We start from the raw sequence: 17,391 nt of genomic DNA, 5'->3' as shown, positions 1-17,391 counted from the left end.
GACACATTTTCAAAACTTTTAAGAGACTCTAGTGAATGAGTTTGGGCAGGCAGATTCCCCAGGGCAAATATGGGGAAGCTGCAGGAGCTTTTCGGCAGTCCCTGAGAATCTTTCAGAGAGGGAGGAGGCTGTTGTCTGCTGCTATCTATTCCTGTTTGAGAGCTGTTGCATTTTAGTTTCTTTTCTAGGTAGGACTTTTTGGACTTTTAAACACAACATAGTAGTGATAGTATGGAACTCGCCCTCTATATATTGCGAATGTATTGCAAAGGAAGTCACGAGAGGGATCGCTAAGCATAGTGAGCAGACCTTAGAAGAGTGGAGGTCCGCATGCTGCAAAATACTTGCGAATTTGGACACAACTGAAGCGGTAACATTAACGATCCCCGTGGCTATATAAACAAATAATGGAGGAAAGACTGTTTAGAAACATACAAACAAAAGATGATTAAATTATACCAGGAATACTTTCATGAATGGCGGCCTATAATACCCTCCGAGATATCTGAGGAAATGTCCGAGATATCTGAGGAAATGTCCATACAGCCTGCTTCGTTCATAATACCTACGTTTCCGTCTCAAATTGTATCCGAAGAAAGACATTTTAGCTTCATGGACACAAGTGGGGGAAACAACTTCACATGTAGATTTTGCACAGAATCAAACAACAGAGAAACATTGAAGCACCTTTGGCTATTTTGCAGGGGACTGACAAACATTCGAACATGGTATTTAGAAAAATTCTTTGAAGAACTAAGCTCAGTTTCACCAGGGGAGTGGTGGGTGATCTTTATGTGTGGAAAGCGGGTGACATTAACTATTGCAGTGATTCAATTTTTAGAGCAAACCTTTAAATAATTTGGCATACAAACTGAATAGACTCACTAAAGGAACTGTATAGATCGTTTTATGTGCTGTGTTTTAGAAGATGTTTGCGATGAAATGAATGGTAATAAATATAATGTTATTGTTCTGTATAGATGAATAGAAGAGGTTATTTAAGTGCTAGCATCAGAAGCAAGACGACACAGAACAACACAGGTTCGATCCCCGGGTGAGCGCTTAGAAACCTCTGGGTAGTAAGTGTGTTATAAATAACCTATCATATCATATCAAATGTATTGATGTAACACTATTACAGAATGGTGGAAGGTTTATACTAAGCCAAACACCGAAATAAATAAAACATAGTTGCATTTTATGTGTTTAAAAATGCACATGGGGGGTAAAGAAGGATTTTTCAAAGGAAAAGAACTTTGAGTGCCTTGATGGGTGGCATTCGAGTATTTTACTTTCATTTATAGGGAGGGCTTTTTACGACTTTGAAGCAGAATATAATAACATGTTGTGCATTAAACACTATGGGCCTCATTAGGACCGTGGCGGTACGGAGTGAACGGCGCCGTAAAAGGTGCCGGCGCCGTTCACTCCGTACTTCCGCATTACGAGTTCCCCTCGTGGGACATGGTAAGCACGCCTGGGAAAACCAGGCGTGCTTACCGGGTCCCGCGAGGGGAAGAGGGAGCAAACAACGGGCCATCTCGTAATGGCCGGTTGTTTGCTCCCTCTCCCATTCCCATTCAGCCCTACGGGGGCTGAATGGGAATGGGGAAGGACCGTGTCCGGGTCCTTGGAGGGAGGAATTACCGGGCCTTCTGAACTCGGAATGGCCTGGTAAGTCCTCATTCCGAGGACCCGGACCCCGACACGATTTCGGCGGCAGCCATGCCGCCAATAGCGGCATGGTTACCGCCGAACTCGTAATGAGGGCCTACGTAAGAGAACATGGGTATGGTCATTTTAGGCTCGGCTCAACAGAACATAATTGTATTTTTCTATTCTTTGAAACAGCACTTAAAAGCAATATGCATTTTCAAGAAGGCAGGCTAACTTCCGGGGGCCTTTTTGGAAGAGATTTCACTTTCTTTGCCAGGCCCTTTGTTTATATGCAATGGGGTTGCTTTATTAAACATGCACTCACACACAATCGGTTGAAAAGACTGGCTGAAGAGCAATGGTGTGGGGGGTTACCCAGAATGAAGCCAGAATTTCAGAGTAATTCTAAACCTTCCAACCATCACCTCTTTTGTTGAACTGTATGATGCAACACACCATCTGCTTGAGCGCACTAAGCAGCAGGGCAGAGGAGAAATTTAGGCTCGGCCAACTTGTTTTGACACCCGGGCTCACACACAGAACAAGCAGTAGGATTTTGTTTTGGGGAGCAGAACATATTTCTGGGGTGCTGTAAACATTGTTAGTTTTGGTGGTGGTTATACCAGGTGGCAGGTTGATTGGCTGTGCGATTCAACACACCACCTTCCTCAGCACACCAAACAGTGGGACAGAGCAGGAATACGAGATGTACCAGTTTGTTTGAACAGGCACACGTACACACAAAACAAGAAGTGGGAACAGAAACTAAGAATTGGGAGTGCTGGAAAAGGGGTTGGAGGTTGTGGTGGTGCCCATAGGCAATAGACATTTGCGTCAGGTTGATTAATAGTGTGACACGACACAGCACCCACATTCTAGCCTCACTATAAGATATTCTGGGCCCACAATACAGTGGGAATTCCTGCTATAGCTAAAAAATAAAAAAAATTAAAAAAAAATTCCAAGGGCATGTGCATGCCAATATTCTGGAACCCATTTCCAGGGCAAGCCAATATTCTGGAACCCATATCCAGGGTCAGCAATGGGCATTGGTGGCCTGCATGTTTCCTGGCACTCCTGCATGCTTTTCAGTCCTTGCCTCGATCCTGTGTGCTACTGCACACCACTACCAGAACCATCATGAGGGGGGTGGGGGCTGGGTGCCAGTGATACAAAGTCAGTGACACCGCTGCAAAACCTATATGCAGTGTGTCTTGGCTGACTGGCAAGTGCTTTGTTTTATATATTTAGTCGGATTTTGAAAAATAATATTATCTATAGAAACTCAATAAATAGCATTTGCAGACACTGAACACTACTAACGTACCCTTATACCACAACCCTCATTTCCCATCGCCCAAATCATTTGCAAGAAAAGAAATTATATATTTTGGTGCCTACCAAACCGCTCAATAACATCAAAGCAGGACCTTCTTTCTTTGTACACGAATATCATGTTCTCCATAATGCTTTTGAAGCTACGCTAATTGAACACAGCTCCAGTTGTCGATCTGTTTGTCTCTGCATTCTTCCATGCTAAGAGCTTACCTCCTTCCCAAAAGTGTTCATTAAACCAAATTGGGTAGTTAAATTATAAATTTAGCGAGCGGCTCACATGCGTGTGAATGGTAGACCATACTTCCCGAGAGGGCCTCAGAAGTGGACTTTGGAAAAGGGCCCAGAAAGACCCCTCCACCCATTGCGATATGTCAAAGAAATATAGCAGCTTCACTTCATACTTCTCACAAAGGGCTCTCTTAAGGCCCATAAACTGAATCCTTACAAATTGAGCAACCGTAGTAGCCCATATTTATCATTTTAGGTCCCCCGCCTCTGAGGGATTCTTATATGGGTAGTAAAAGTTTAAATGTCAGATTCCAACCCACCCAGAAGAAATATATCAATTTATAGTATAGTATTTACTTGGCACTCTTAAACAAACAATGTATCCGTGGAGTTGTAATCATTTTAAACACAGCTATTTTGTCCAGAAGGGAGACTTGGAAGGAATCCCATTTCTGAAAATCACAAATGTTCTCCCTAAGTGAATACAAATGAGTCTTCACTAAAGTAAACGAGTACCAATAGGGAGTTATTTCCTGGTATATTAGGGTCGGTGTGCACCCTATTACCAAAATATATTTTGGGCATTTGAGGACCCTACATGGGTCATTGGAAATAGCTCAGTTTTGTGCCAGTGGACCTTGTGTCCTGAGTAACTTGCTAATATTTTCACAACTTCTGATATCTTGGGAAGACTGTTAACTGAATCGTTAACTGTAAAAAATATAGTATCATTTTGAAGCAAAGATCTTGCTCTCTGAGTGTCCCGTCATTATTTCTCCATCTCTGGGGTTGAGATTATCCCGATCACCTGAGGTTCCAGGGCATCGCAAAATGTAACAGAGACACGGGGCACCTCTGTCTGAGCCCCTTTGACAAATAGACAGGTAGTGATCTAATATTAGAGTAACTGAAAGGCGCAGGAGAACCCTATGCTATGGACCAGGGTATTATCGTACCAGAATATACTGAAAAATTGTCCAGAGGAAATTATTTTTTAATAAAGTATCAAAATGTATTTAGCATGATACAAAATGTATAAGGACTGAATTGATCATGTATTAATCAACACTTCAAATTTCATTTGCGTTGCAGGAAAACAAAAACTTAAAAACATACCAATTAGTCAAACTGACAGTGAAACATTCACTCATTCGTCCACATTCGGTGCCAATCATCCATCCACAGACTGCTAAAACATATACCAAAATATATTCATTGTGTAATAGGATATTAAAATAGTCGCAACAAACAACCCTATTTCATAAAGTGCATTTAATGTTTAAGATCACTAAGATTATAAAACATGTGATCAACTAGTGGAGTGGATCACACCAATGTAGTCCATATGATCCCATCTCCAACTTTCTTCAACCAGTTTCAACGTATAAAGATGATTTATTCAACGTCTTCATCAGGAAAACCATGTAATGTACTGGAAGAGAATAAGCACATAATAATAAATCCACTAACCTATACAGACAACATGTGTATTTGTATTTGGATTTGATTGATTTATAAAGCGCCTTACGCTAAAGCGCTGTACAAAGAACAACATGATACATAAAACATGAACGATAAACTGTTGAAGCATAACAATATGAATCAAGCAAACAACAAAACAATGGAAAGAGCAATTAACTGAAAGGGGAGGGGGGAAAAGCAGAAGAGACAGGTTGGGGTGGAGTGAAGGAGGAGGAGGGCAAGAGGGAGAAAGAGAGGGAGGAAAAGGGGGGTAGAGGAGGGGAGGGAGAGAGTCAGGGAAAGAGAGAAGAAGGGGAAAGTAGAAGGGGTAGGGGATTCAAGGAGGAGGATGGAGAAGAAGAGATTTCAGGGAAGTGTGGAATGAAGGGAAGGTGGGGGAAGAACGGATGGCAAGCGGAAGGGAGTTCCAGTGTTAAGGAGCTAAGAGCTGGAAGGAGCGAAAAAGGGAGGAGGCACAGGGAGGAGGAGGTGAAGTGAGAAGGAAATGGTCAGCTGCTCGGAGGGAACGGGAGGGAGAGTAGAAGGAGAGAAGGGAGGAGAGATAGGGGGGGCAAGACCATGAAGAGATTTGAATACAAGTCAGAGAAATTGAAATTTAAGTTGTGAGTGAAAAGGAAGCCAGCTAAGGTAGGAGAGAGAGGAAGAGATGGAATCACGGGAGGTAAGGAGACAAAGGGTGCGTACAGCAGAGTGGTAGATAGATTTAAGAGGGGCAAAGTGAGAATTCGGGAGTCCAAAGAGTAAGGAAGAGCAGTAGAAGAGGCGGGAGAAGATAAGGGAGGAGATTAAGAGTTTAGTAGCGAGGAAAGTGAGAGAGGGGCGGATTTTGCGAATATTGAAGAGGTGGAAGCGGCAGGAGCGAGAAGTAAGGGAGATGTGTTGGGAGAAGGAGAGAGAGGAGTCGAAGAGAACACCTGAGAAGAGATAGGGAGATTGGAGGGAGGGATGTGAATGAAAGGGGGAGGAGAGGAAGGGGGAAGAGAGTTAGAGGGAAAAAATAAGACTTCTGTTTTGTCAGCGTTAAGAGAGAGAAATCGGGAAGACATCCAGTTCTTGATGGCAGTGAGGCAGGAAGAGAGCTGTAGGTGGAGGTCAGTTGAGAAGGAGGAGAAGGAGAGGAAGAGTTGATTGTCGTCGGCATAGAAGTGGTGAGAGATGGCAAATGAGGAGATAACAGGGGCAATGAGGGAGGTGTATAGAGAGAAGAGGAAAGGGCCAAGAACAGAGCCTTGGGGTACACATGAACATGAAAGGCAAGAAAACAAAGGAAGAAAAATTCTCTATACAAAAATCTACAGCAACCAAATTTAGAAAGAAAACTTAGAAAACAAGAAGTTGTAAAGATTTTTTAAGAGTACACCTCAAAAAATTCAAGACAGTGCACCTCATTTCCCAGTGCAAAAAGGTTGGTGAAGCCGAAAGTCTGTACCCTATGGTGAAGGCAAGGTTGCACAAAAGGAATCAAAGTGGGGTGACTCATGCAAAATGTGTCATAGAAAATGCCAGAAAAATAATGTAAAAAACTGACCTTACATCAATTGCCATGTACTTCAACACCAGAAGTCAATAGACTGGCTGAAACCAAAATGGCTTTAGTGCCTAAAATGGACATAGCAACAATTAAATTAAAACCTGGGAAGAAGTTAAAATGTGCCGACACTTTAAAAGGGTTGAGTTCTTAAAATTATCTGAGATAATTCACCTTTCTGTGGGGAGGAAATCAAAATTCCTTGACATTGGGTACTATCAACGTTAGTTAGTGAGACAAATTATGCACCTGATTCAACAGGAACAGGCCACTCTCTTGCTTGAAAGGTTCATGCGTGACTTAATCAAGGTGTATTTCCACGCAATCTGAATAATAAAAAATTATTACAAAGTTACACTAACAGTTACATGGCGTCCTGAAACACAGAGACTTCCTCAACACCCCCTTGTTGTGCAATGGATACCATCAACTCAAATGCACAAAAAAGTGCGTAATTTAAGGACCATATATGCTTGAAAGATTCCGGTCTACAAAATTATCTTTTTTTTAGGTTGGTCGGAGCATATAAGAAATATATCTGAAGGACGTGCCACTAATCATATGTATCATATGTAAATCACAAGAAGGAAAAGAAAAGAAAGGTGAAAACAGAGGCCCGTTTGTCACGTGGACACAACTATTATAAACAAACCATGTTTGGGCCCAAACCAGACTGTGTGCACTTGCCAGCCTTGATAGAAGTAGCTGAAAGAGTGGGCATATACAATCTAAGCTACAGCACACAGGCTCCAAGAATAATGGCCAAATAAAAAAAAAGTATTTACAAATATAGTGTGTCCAATTATGCACGAACCCGATCCTTATTCCGTCCACTGGCTTCAAAAACGCTAACTGACTGGCTGCGCATGCGCGGTCATCTCTAATTACGGAAGTTGTGTGAAACTACGGCATACACTTAGTGAAGGGACAAGGACACTCCCATATTATTTAAAGGTACCAACACTTCCTTAGAAATTGACATATCTATATTGAAGATATTGTGGAATCGCTCCCGGAAGCTCACTGCTGCATATAATTGGGTCACCTACTGGGGTGGAAAGCTTCTACTAATCTAATTACATAAAAACATGTTTCCATAAAAACCGTTTGTGCTGGGCGATGTATCACCAAAGGAATGACCCAATTCGCAAAAGGTAATATATAAAGGAATCCAAGTGTGTGGAAAGGATGGTTCATGTTCTAATTATGAGTAGGACCCTACATAAAAAAGAGAAGCTTTTGTATTCAAGGATCCCTTATATGTATGGCACAAGAATTCACAGAAATCTACCAAATGAGAAACATTTTATTTAGGTACGCTCTATCACAAGTTGAAATTCCATGGTTCTAATGTGTTAAGGTCTTTAGCTAATGTTTTAAGATTGAAAATCCACAATTGTTCCTTATAGGCCAGTTTATTTGTGATTTGTACAGTACTGCTTGCACCAAGTTTTTCCACGCAAAACCATGTCAATTGTTCCACACTATGGCCCATCTCCACAAAATGGAGGACCATTGATGCCTTCAGATTGCGTGTTCTGATTTCCGAACGATGCTCATTAATGCGCACATGAAGTTCTTGAAGTTTTACCAGTGTAAAACATTTGGCATGGGCATTGAACCGACCACATAGATAACATTTTTACAAGTAGTAAAAGTACGCAATTCCCAAGTCTTACCTTCACACGAAAAATAAGTCATTTTCTTAGACTACTTACAGGCCACACATTAGGTGCAAGGGTAGTGGCCCAATACCGAATTAAAGTTAGTATCTCTAATTCATTTACATTTGGAGGGAAGTCTGCTGGCACGAGTTAGTTTCTGTCTTACATTTTTACTCTTTTTAAAAGCAAACAAAGGTTTTTGTAATTTGACTTCTGTCCAAATGAGGATTCTCCAGTTCTTTAAATTAATTGCCTTAATTGCATTATTATGCTGACAAAAAGTGGACACACACACCATTTGGTCTTGATCAGTTAGTCAGGCCTTGGGGCAAAGCAATGACTCATGATTGATATACCGTACTCTATTTCTAGAATGCCTAATCAGTTTCTTAGGATATCCTCGCTCGAGGAGCCTAATTTCCATAACATCGGCGTGTTTATTAAAATTTGCAATGTTTGTACAATTACGGCGTATACGTAAAAACATCCCATAGGGGAGATTACGTAACAAAATTTTAGGGTGTTGGTACGTAAAATTTTGTTACGTAATTGTAGCGTGGTGTTTCTTTCGGTGGATTTCCAATAGAGTTCAGTCTGCAGGAAACCTGACTCATTATAGATTAACAAATCCAGAAATGAGATTCTAGTGGTGGAATAGTCGAATGTGAAATGTATGTTTGGATCAACCTGATTGAGCCAATTTACAAACAAAAGCAATGTCTCAGCATTACCCTCCCAGATCAATAGAATGTCATCTATATATGTTTGATATAGTTTGATCTGTTCAAAAAATGTGTTGGTCTTACTCAAGACTTTGTTTTCTTCTAACAGTTCCATAAAATTAATTGGCAAGTTGGGGGCAAAAGTGCAGCCCATAGCAGTCCCTTTGCTTTGCAAAAAGTAAGTCTCCTTAAACTTAAAGAAACTGTTTGCAAGAACCAATTCAGCAGACGTACTCAGAAAGTCTGTACGGACGTTGTGTGGTAAGGGGCGTCTGTCCAACATAATTCGTAGGCTTTGAACCGCTTTATCTGAGGTATATTAGTATAAAGCACTTCTATGTCAAGCGTGACAAGAATTTGTTTACTAGAATCAAACGCCAAACCTTCCACTAAATTAATCACATCGCTTGAGTCAAGTAGAAAAGTGGGTGTGGCCATTGCAATAGGTTTGATAAAAAAGTCAATATACTTAGACAATGGCTCGAGAATCGACCCACCCCCGACACTATTGGGTGTCCCAGAGGGTTAGAAGTGTCATTATGCACTTTTGGAATTAAATAAAATAAAGGAATTTGTTCTTCCGAATGATTGATAAATTCAAATTCTTTAGTGGATAGATATCCTTCCTGTACTTCCCTTTCCCTAAGCAAAAGTATTTACTTCTTGATCATAGCTGTTGGGTCTTTGGCAATTTTTATATAATGGCCTGGGATATCCAGCAGTCTTTGTACTTCCTGGTCATAGGACCTAGCGTCCCAAACCACTACCTCCGGCCCTTATCTGCTGCTTTAATAACTATCGAAGGGTCATGGGTCAGAGTTTCAATGGCACGAAATTCTGATAGTTTTAAATTGGGGCCATAGGCCTTTCTCGGGCATTGAATTGACTTTTCAAGTTCTTTCAATACATTTTTTTCAAAAGTCACCAACTCTGGTGGAATGTCAGAGGAGTTGAGAGTGAAGGATGACTGTCTAGTTAGACCAGATGTATTAGTCTCAGTAATGTTGGCTTCATTAGAAAAAAAAAAAAACTTCAAGTGTTCTAATATTAACTGTGGTCATCTGTGCCAGTGGGGAGTCACAGAGTGCCCTACCACAGTATATACGAGTATAGAGGAAGCCAAACTAATAAATGAGTGGAGTAGAAATGACCATTCAATGCGGTCTAATGTCTTTTCTGCATCAGTAGAAACCAATGCAAAGGAACCTCTAGCATCTCTCAGAATTGTGGATCAGAATACTTATTCAGCGAAGTTGGTCAGAGGAAGCAAGGTTCCTTTCCTGCTATATATCAGCATGTCTCTGTAGCCAGGAGTTTGCCAGATGACAAGATAGTATTATTTAGCACCAGGGATGGGGGAGCCAACCAAACAGGTTGCTAGGATCGGCCGCAGAATCTCACAATCCCAGTCTGCTTTTCCAGCAACCTGATGCCTGCTTCCCTCACCAGCCACCATACCCCGATCCTCCCCTCTCTCCCCCCCAGGTCTCCAGTCCTCTCCTACTCCTACTTACCAGATTTCATTCGGCGGTAGCTGCACAACCGGCCGCCGCCAGCCCTCTAGCCCTCCTGGCTTCCATGGAAATGGAAGAGGGGCTCTGTATGGCTGTCAGCACTGAGGTTTCTGGGTTCAAAACCCAGGGTGCTAATAGCAATGATACCCTTTTTGTAGCGCTGGGCTATAACTTGGGCCAAGGGCAGTTACCACCCGATCTAGACCGCTGGTTCGGGTATCATTGCTGTAATATGGTGAAAGGCAGAGCTAGCTCCTCTATTCTATTTCCAGGGATTTACCATGTGTCAATGAATTGATCGCATTCCTAAACTCTGCCTCTGTGATCGGGGTCAACAGAGCATTGGCACTTTCTGCATGTCATTAGAGTATGCCGAAGAATCTGACTCAGACTTCTCAGTTTCTGAGCTATATAATTAGCCATGAAATATGCCAAATACCTTGTTGATTTTCTTTTGATCTGAAGAAATGCCCTCGGTTTGAGTAATCATTTCTTTTATGTGCCTTGAAGTCTGTTTTTGTTTGACTGGAGAGGCTAACATGTTGCCAGCTTTATGACCTAGAGTGGCACACTGTTCTCTTATGAATAAATAGAGCGCTATGGAATACATATAATTAAGCTAATATTTTCAGTTAATTAGCAGTCGTGAAATGTCTGGAGATGGGCTCCTATGTGAACCTTCTGCTGTGGATGGAGGGTCATATAGTGGGACAGGTGCTGCCTGGCAACCCCCACCATGCCAACAACAGAAGTCAAGGGCTTGTCACTCTGCATTCAACACAATTTTGAAAGTCAATTAAAACTCACAGAGTATTGAACCTCCTATCATTGAGACACATAGGATGTTGCGTGCTGCACCCCACATTAGCCCCACTAAGAATTGCACAATGCCTTATGGGAATACCCCAAGTCAGTTCTAATGTGCTGTAAAGACAAACAGAAGAGAGTTGAGTGAAGGGTGGATCTCCCTATGTGGAAGCCTCAAGACATACTAAGGGATCGATACCAGCAGAGGAGCATGTAGAAATCTCAGTGATGATCATCCACGCACTGGTGAACCATTCGCTGCACATGTGCAGTTGGCAGCACAAGATGAAGTCTGGGCCTCAACAAATGCAGTTTTCATTACAACAAAGCACAGAACTAAACAATGTGAATCCATTAAAGTCCTGCCCCAAAGCCAAATAAACCCAACCAGAGAGTGTGAAAAAGGACACACACACAAAAAACGAATATGACAAAGACCCAACTCAGTGAAAGGATCAGAGTGTGAAATCAGATAGAAGCCCATCCCTGGAGAGGGGCCAAAAAAACCTAACTCCATATCGGAAATGGGTGACATCCCCAAGGACAGTGCCCATCAAGCATTTTTGCTACCAATTGCATAGTGTGCATAAGGTGGCAAACCTGAGTTTCTGTTGGCCAGAGAGGCTAGAAGTAGTGTTCAAGGCCCTATATAAGGAGCAGCCTTTGGCATATGGCAGTGGAGATTGGCAAAAGTGATGATTTGGTGATGACTGGAGAAGAAAATAGAAGGAGCCGGAGGTGGTGGTAGGAGCTGGGAAGAAAATGACACATGAGGCGGTTATAAGGAAGGGATAGGTGGCTGGAGGAAAGGCACAGTCTCCTGTGGAGAGCAAGACCTAGCAGCCTAGGGAGAGAGAGAACCAGAGGTGTGGGTAGCACAAGACCTAGGAGTCTAGAGATAATAATGTTTAGAAAGATGCTGAGTAGAGAGTGTCTTAGGGGGGCAAAGACAATGAGAGAGAAACCAAGTAGTCCGGGGAGTGACTAAAAAGATTGGGAATCTGGCACCTGTTGTCGAGGTGTCCAACTTAGAGGCAATGAGAGAATGTAAGATGGAGGTAGGGACCATAAAATTAGCAAGTGACAGTGAGAGACGTCAAGAAGGAGGTGGTGGGAGAAGTGAAGGTATGAGAGAATCTTAGGAGGAGGAGGTAAAAGGGAGAGTTTAGTCGGAGGGAATGAAGAGAAGAGTTCTAACTTGGAGTTTGAAAGGAGAGCTGGGGAGAAGTCAAGTGAGATAAACACATACTTGACACTTAGGGGCCAATTCATAGAATTCGGCGCACAAGTGGCGCACGCGGCTGGCGCACAGTGTGCGCGTGCGAATCCCTGCGCCAGCCGCGTGCGCCAAAACCCATTTCCGCGCACAGCGTATTCATGGATTCCAGCCACCAAAACCAGCCGTGGCGCATAGTGGCGCAGCGACCTTGCAGCAGCGCCAGTTACGCCCCCAAGAACGCCTTCCGCGCAGGGAAAAGCCATCAAAATCCCCAATCCAGCGCAAAGGGCTGCGCTAACCCTGTACCAGCACGGCAAGCGGGCTACGTGTATTCCAGGGGTTCACGTGAAGTCACTCACGCGATCGGGCCTGGGGGAGCGGGCTACGTGTATTTCAGGGGTTCACGTGAACTTTTTCACGCGATCGGGCCTGGGGGAGCGTGCTACGTGTATTTCAGGGGTTCGCGTGAACTTTTTCACGCGATCGGGCCTGGGGGAGCGGGCTACGTGTATTTCAGGGGTTCGCGTGAACTTATTCACGCGATCGGGCCTGGGGGAGCGGGCTACGTGTATTTCAGGGGTTCGCGTGAACTTTGTCACGCGATCGGGCCTGGGGGAGCGTGCTACGTGTATTTCAGGGGTTCGCGTGAAGTTCCACACGCGAATAGCCTGGGCGCGTGTATTTCAGGGGTGCGCGTGAAGTTCCACACGCGATTCCAGCAGGGTACGTGTATTTCAGGGGTGCGCGAGAAATTCTACACGCGAATAGCCTGGGCGCGTGTATTTCAGGGGTGCGCGAGAAATTCTACACGCGATTTCAGCAGGGTACGTGTATTTCAGGGGTGCGCGAGAAATTCTACACGCGATTGGCCTGGGTACGTGGATTTCAGGGGTGCGCGAGAAATTCTACACGCGAATAGCCTGGGCGCGTGTATTTCAGGGGTGCGCAAGAAATTCTACACTCGATTGGCCTGGGTACGTGTATTACAGGGGTGCGCGAGAAATCCTACATGCGATTAGCCTGGGTACGTGAATTTCAGGGGTGCGCGAGAAATTCTACACGCGATTGGACCTGTGCGAGTGGGGCAGTGTATTACGTGGGTGTGCGGGAAGTTGAAGAGGTGAATTGCCAGTGTGGGTTCTCCCAGGTCTCCCCTCTACCCCCTCCACGACCTCTGCAGGCAGCCCACACCACAGGGGACTACCCTGCACCCTTGGTCATGTCCCGCAGGCAGCACATCCACCATGGGCATGCCCCCCAGCCAAGCCACATGTCCCCTTGCACCCCCACCCCCCAGCAGGCCCCCACTCATGTCCCCTTGCACCCCCACCCCCCAGCAGGCCCCCACTCATGTCCCCCTGCACCCCCACCCCCCAGCACTGTGGGGCACCTGCCAGCAGGCCCCCAACCATGTCCCCTTGCACCCCCACCCCCCAGCACTGTGGGGCACCTGCCAGCAGGCCCCCAACCATGTCCCACTCATGTCCCCCTGCACCCCCACCCCCCAGCAGGCCCCCACTCATGTCCCCTTGCACCCCCACCCCCCAGCACTGTGGGGCACCTGCCAGCAGGCCCCCAACCATGTCCCACTCATGTCCCCCTGCACCCCCACCCCCAGCAGGCCCCCACTCATGTCCCCTTGCACCCCCACCCCCCAGCACTGTGGGGCACCTGCCAGCAGGCCCCCAACCATGTCCCACTCATGTCCCCCTGCACCCCCACCCCCCAGCACTGTGGGGCACCTGCCAGCAGGCCCCCAACCATGTCCCCTTGCACCCCCACCCCCCAGCAGGCCCCCACTCATGTCCCCCTGCACCCCCACCCCCCAGCAGGCCCCCACTCATGTCCCCTTGCACCCCCACCCCCCAGCAGGCCCCCACTCATGTCCCCCTGCACCCCCACCCCCCAGCAGGCCCCCACTCATGTCCCCCTGCACCCCCACCAACCAGCAGGCCACCACTCATGTCCCCCTGCACCCCCACCCCCCAGCAGGCCCCCACTCATGTCCCCTTGCACCCCCACCCCCCAGCACTGTGGGGCACCTGCCAGCAGGCCCCCAACCATATCCCCTTGCACCCCCAGCCCCCAGCACTGTGGGGCACCTGCCAGCAGGCCCCCAACCATGTCCCCTTGCACCCCCACCCCCCAGCAGGCCCCCACTCATGTCCCCTTGCACCCCCACCCCCCAGCACTGTGGGGCACCTGCCAGCAGGCCCCCAACCATGTCCCACTCATGTCCCCCTGCACCCCCACCCCCCAGCAGGCCCCCACTCATGTCCCCTTGCACCCCCACCCCCCCAGCACTGTGGGGCACCTGCCAGCAGGCCCCCAACCATATCCCCTTGCACCCCCACCCCCCAGCAGGCCCCCACTCATGTCCCCCTGCACCCCCACCCCCCGGCACTGTGGGGCACCTGCCAGCAGGCCCCCAACCATATCCCCTTGCACCCCCACCCCCCAGCAGGCCCCCACTCATGTCCCCCTGCCCCCAGGTCCTGACGAAACGCAATCATGGCAGTAATGGGCAGCATATCCAGAACAAACACCCAGCCAAGGATTGCATCCACCCACATAGTAGATGCAATTACATGATACAACCCCAATGGCAAGTATGTAAATGAACACATGTCCGTCACACACACATACACAATGGGTGCAAGTGAATGTCAAAACCCATATCATGACATGCATGAAACCAATGAGAAAATACCACAAATGTAAGTAATAAATATATGTATTAAAGATGAAAATGAAGTAAAGAAAAAAACACACAACAATGGGGATGACAAAACAAATGGTCCATGTCCGAGAACTAATAGAAAAAATCAAAAAACAAAGGAATCCAAAAACTAATGTAGTCCAAAGCAAAATAATGGGGGGAAAAAATAAGGAAAAACCATTGCCTCATGGTGAACGGAAATATAAATCCAACAAATGTTTTCCAAACATCAAACTATGTACAAGAAGATCCCAGGGTCCATGAACCCAACACCATAAATGAAACCTACTACTACTAACTAATGAAAAAAATATATACAGAAAAGTGGCCATTGTCCGAGCGGTCCAAAAAAAACATAAAAAATAAAGGAAACCTAACACTAACTAACTAAAGAACTATATACAATGGCAGCGGGCAAGTCCTGCGGCTCACTTTGTGATGTTGCCGGCCAGGGCATCATCGAACTCCATGTCGATGTCCCGGAGGCGGGACTCTGTCCTGGCCCTGAGGTCTCGCAGGGACAACCCCGTGTCCACCTCAAACTCCCTGCGAGCGTCCTCGAGGCACTCAGCCCGCCTCAACGCCCGACGCATGGAGAACTCCGCCCTGACCATGGCGAGCCGCTCCTCTTCCGCCCGCTGCCGCTCCGCACCTATCCGCTGGACCAACTGCTCCCACACGGAAGACACTGCCATCCCAGGGTTCTCCTGCCCTCCGGCCGATGCCTGCCCCTCTGATCTTGATGGCCCCGAGCCATGATGCCTCCCACGTCGAGCCTGCTGCTGCCTCCGACGCCACTGCCTCTGCCAGCACGACGGCATCCAGGCTGATGGAATCCACCGATGCCGTCGTGCACGTGCCCTGCCAGATGATGCCGGCACATCCTCCATCTGCAGGGGGACAGTTGCTGGTGTGTCCACCCCTGCTGGACCTTCGACTCCCGACTGTGGCAGGGATGGGGTCCCCACCGAGCTGGCTGCGTTGGTCGGGGTAGGTCCACAGGGGGCCCTGGTGGCACCTGGGCCGGAAGACGGCATGGAGCACGACTGGCGCATAGCCCCCACAGAGGAGGAGAGGGTCGCCAGAAGGCCACACACATGTAGGAAACCCCCGACCATGGCGGCTCCCAAATGGTTCACGTACGCACGGTGCTCTTCGTGATGATGTGCATGCTCCTCCCGGGAAGCATGCACCTCATCACGAATGCCAGCCGTGCGCAACGCGACACCAATTAGGACCCTCTCCACACGGCCAGGGGTCTCCTTGTCCGCAGGTAGAGGAGTGTCAGATGACATGGACATCTCCCCTACCTGCGGACGGGCCTGGGATGGGGCATCCCTGCTGGTGCATGGTGGTGCAGTCACAGTGTCAGGGACAGTGACATGCACAGGCACCTCCATGGCGACCTGTGCTGCCTCCTGCCCCTGGCCCTGGACTGCACCACTTGCACCAGCGGGGATGCCCCCACCAGGCCCCATGTGTGGCTCAGTAGCGGCCTCCTCCCCCTCTGTGGAAACCACCAACCTGGATGTCTCCACGCCGTCTTCCGCCGGTGCAAGCCCCTGTGGGGGCTCACCCACCCCTTCCGCTGCAGCCGTGGCGGCATCCCCGCCGCTCTGCTCCACAGCGCCTTCTCCGCCCTCTTCTTCACTTGCCACTGTGTAGAGGGAGACATAGAACACAAGCATCAGGGTACTGTACAATGGTCCCCTAGACAGGAAGCAACAGCAGATGAGTGGCACTGTCATACATCACTTCCATCATGTCCCTCCACAACACATAGGTCAGTGCAGGCAAAACACATACAGCAACAGGCATGGGGCAGGCCATGGACATTGGCATACATGACCAAGGGCCTCATGATTCATACAATGTTGGTTTCAAACTCACATGCATCATGGGTCTTTCCATCACATGCACACACCTCACCGTAGTTCCATCCATCTGGCCTCGTGCACCACAGACGCAGTGGATACAAAGATGACTAGGCTGCATCAGTGAATCTGAACATTGTCACAGACATGTGTCATGCATCCATGGCGGTGACAAGTCACAGACACGCAGGTCAGACACACACACATGGACACCATACGTGTACATGGGACCAGCACCCATCCCTCACCCCCACCCATGTCCAGGAACAGAGACTGCCATGCTTCCATGTGTCCATTCCGCACAGAGCCCCCCATGTTGCAATAGAACACATCACTGTACTCACATGCCTGACCATGATGTCCCTGCACACACACATACGTACATGGCCTATGTCACACATACAGGCAGGTATCAGACAACCAGCACACTGCAACATGCCCTGTCTCACACAGCAATGCTTGGCCACTTACCGGCCAACTCCAGATGGGTCTGCCTCCAAAGGATCTGGGCGTGGAGCACTGGGTCTACGCGTTCCAGGACCCTCATCTGGTTGTCACTCAGGTGTGCCCGGCCCCCCTCCGCGAGGCGCCGGGCCTTATTGAGGGTCCTGGCCCTCAAGTCCTCCCAGCGCTTCTTGAT

The 17,391-nt window shown here is 47.4% G+C and overlaps 1 long non-coding RNA gene across 1 annotated transcript in view; it reads right to left on the bottom strand.

Annotated features, from left to right (window-relative positions):
* Positions 1–4,479: 4,479 nt before the first annotated feature.
* LOC138581157 (uncharacterized) overlaps positions 4,480–17,391 on the bottom strand; it is a 276,403-nt gene continuing 263,491 nt past the window's right edge. The window contains exons 4-5 of the long non-coding RNA XR_011304456.1: positions 6,233–6,303; positions 4,480–4,654 (exon numbers count right to left, since the gene is read on the bottom strand). This is a non-coding gene — a long non-coding RNA (uncharacterized lncRNA). The remainder of the gene's footprint in view (positions 4,655–6,232; positions 6,304–17,391) is intronic.

This window comes from Ambystoma mexicanum, chromosome 3p, assembly GCF_040938575.1.
Source record: "Ambystoma mexicanum isolate Mex_15411 chromosome 3p, UKY_AmexF1_1, whole genome shotgun sequence".
Classification (NCBI taxonomy): Eukaryota; Metazoa; Chordata; class Amphibia; order Caudata; family Ambystomatidae; genus Ambystoma; species Ambystoma mexicanum.
The sequence above is the reverse complement of the archived record's forward strand: the minus strand, read 5'-3'. Positions and strand labels throughout refer to the sequence as shown.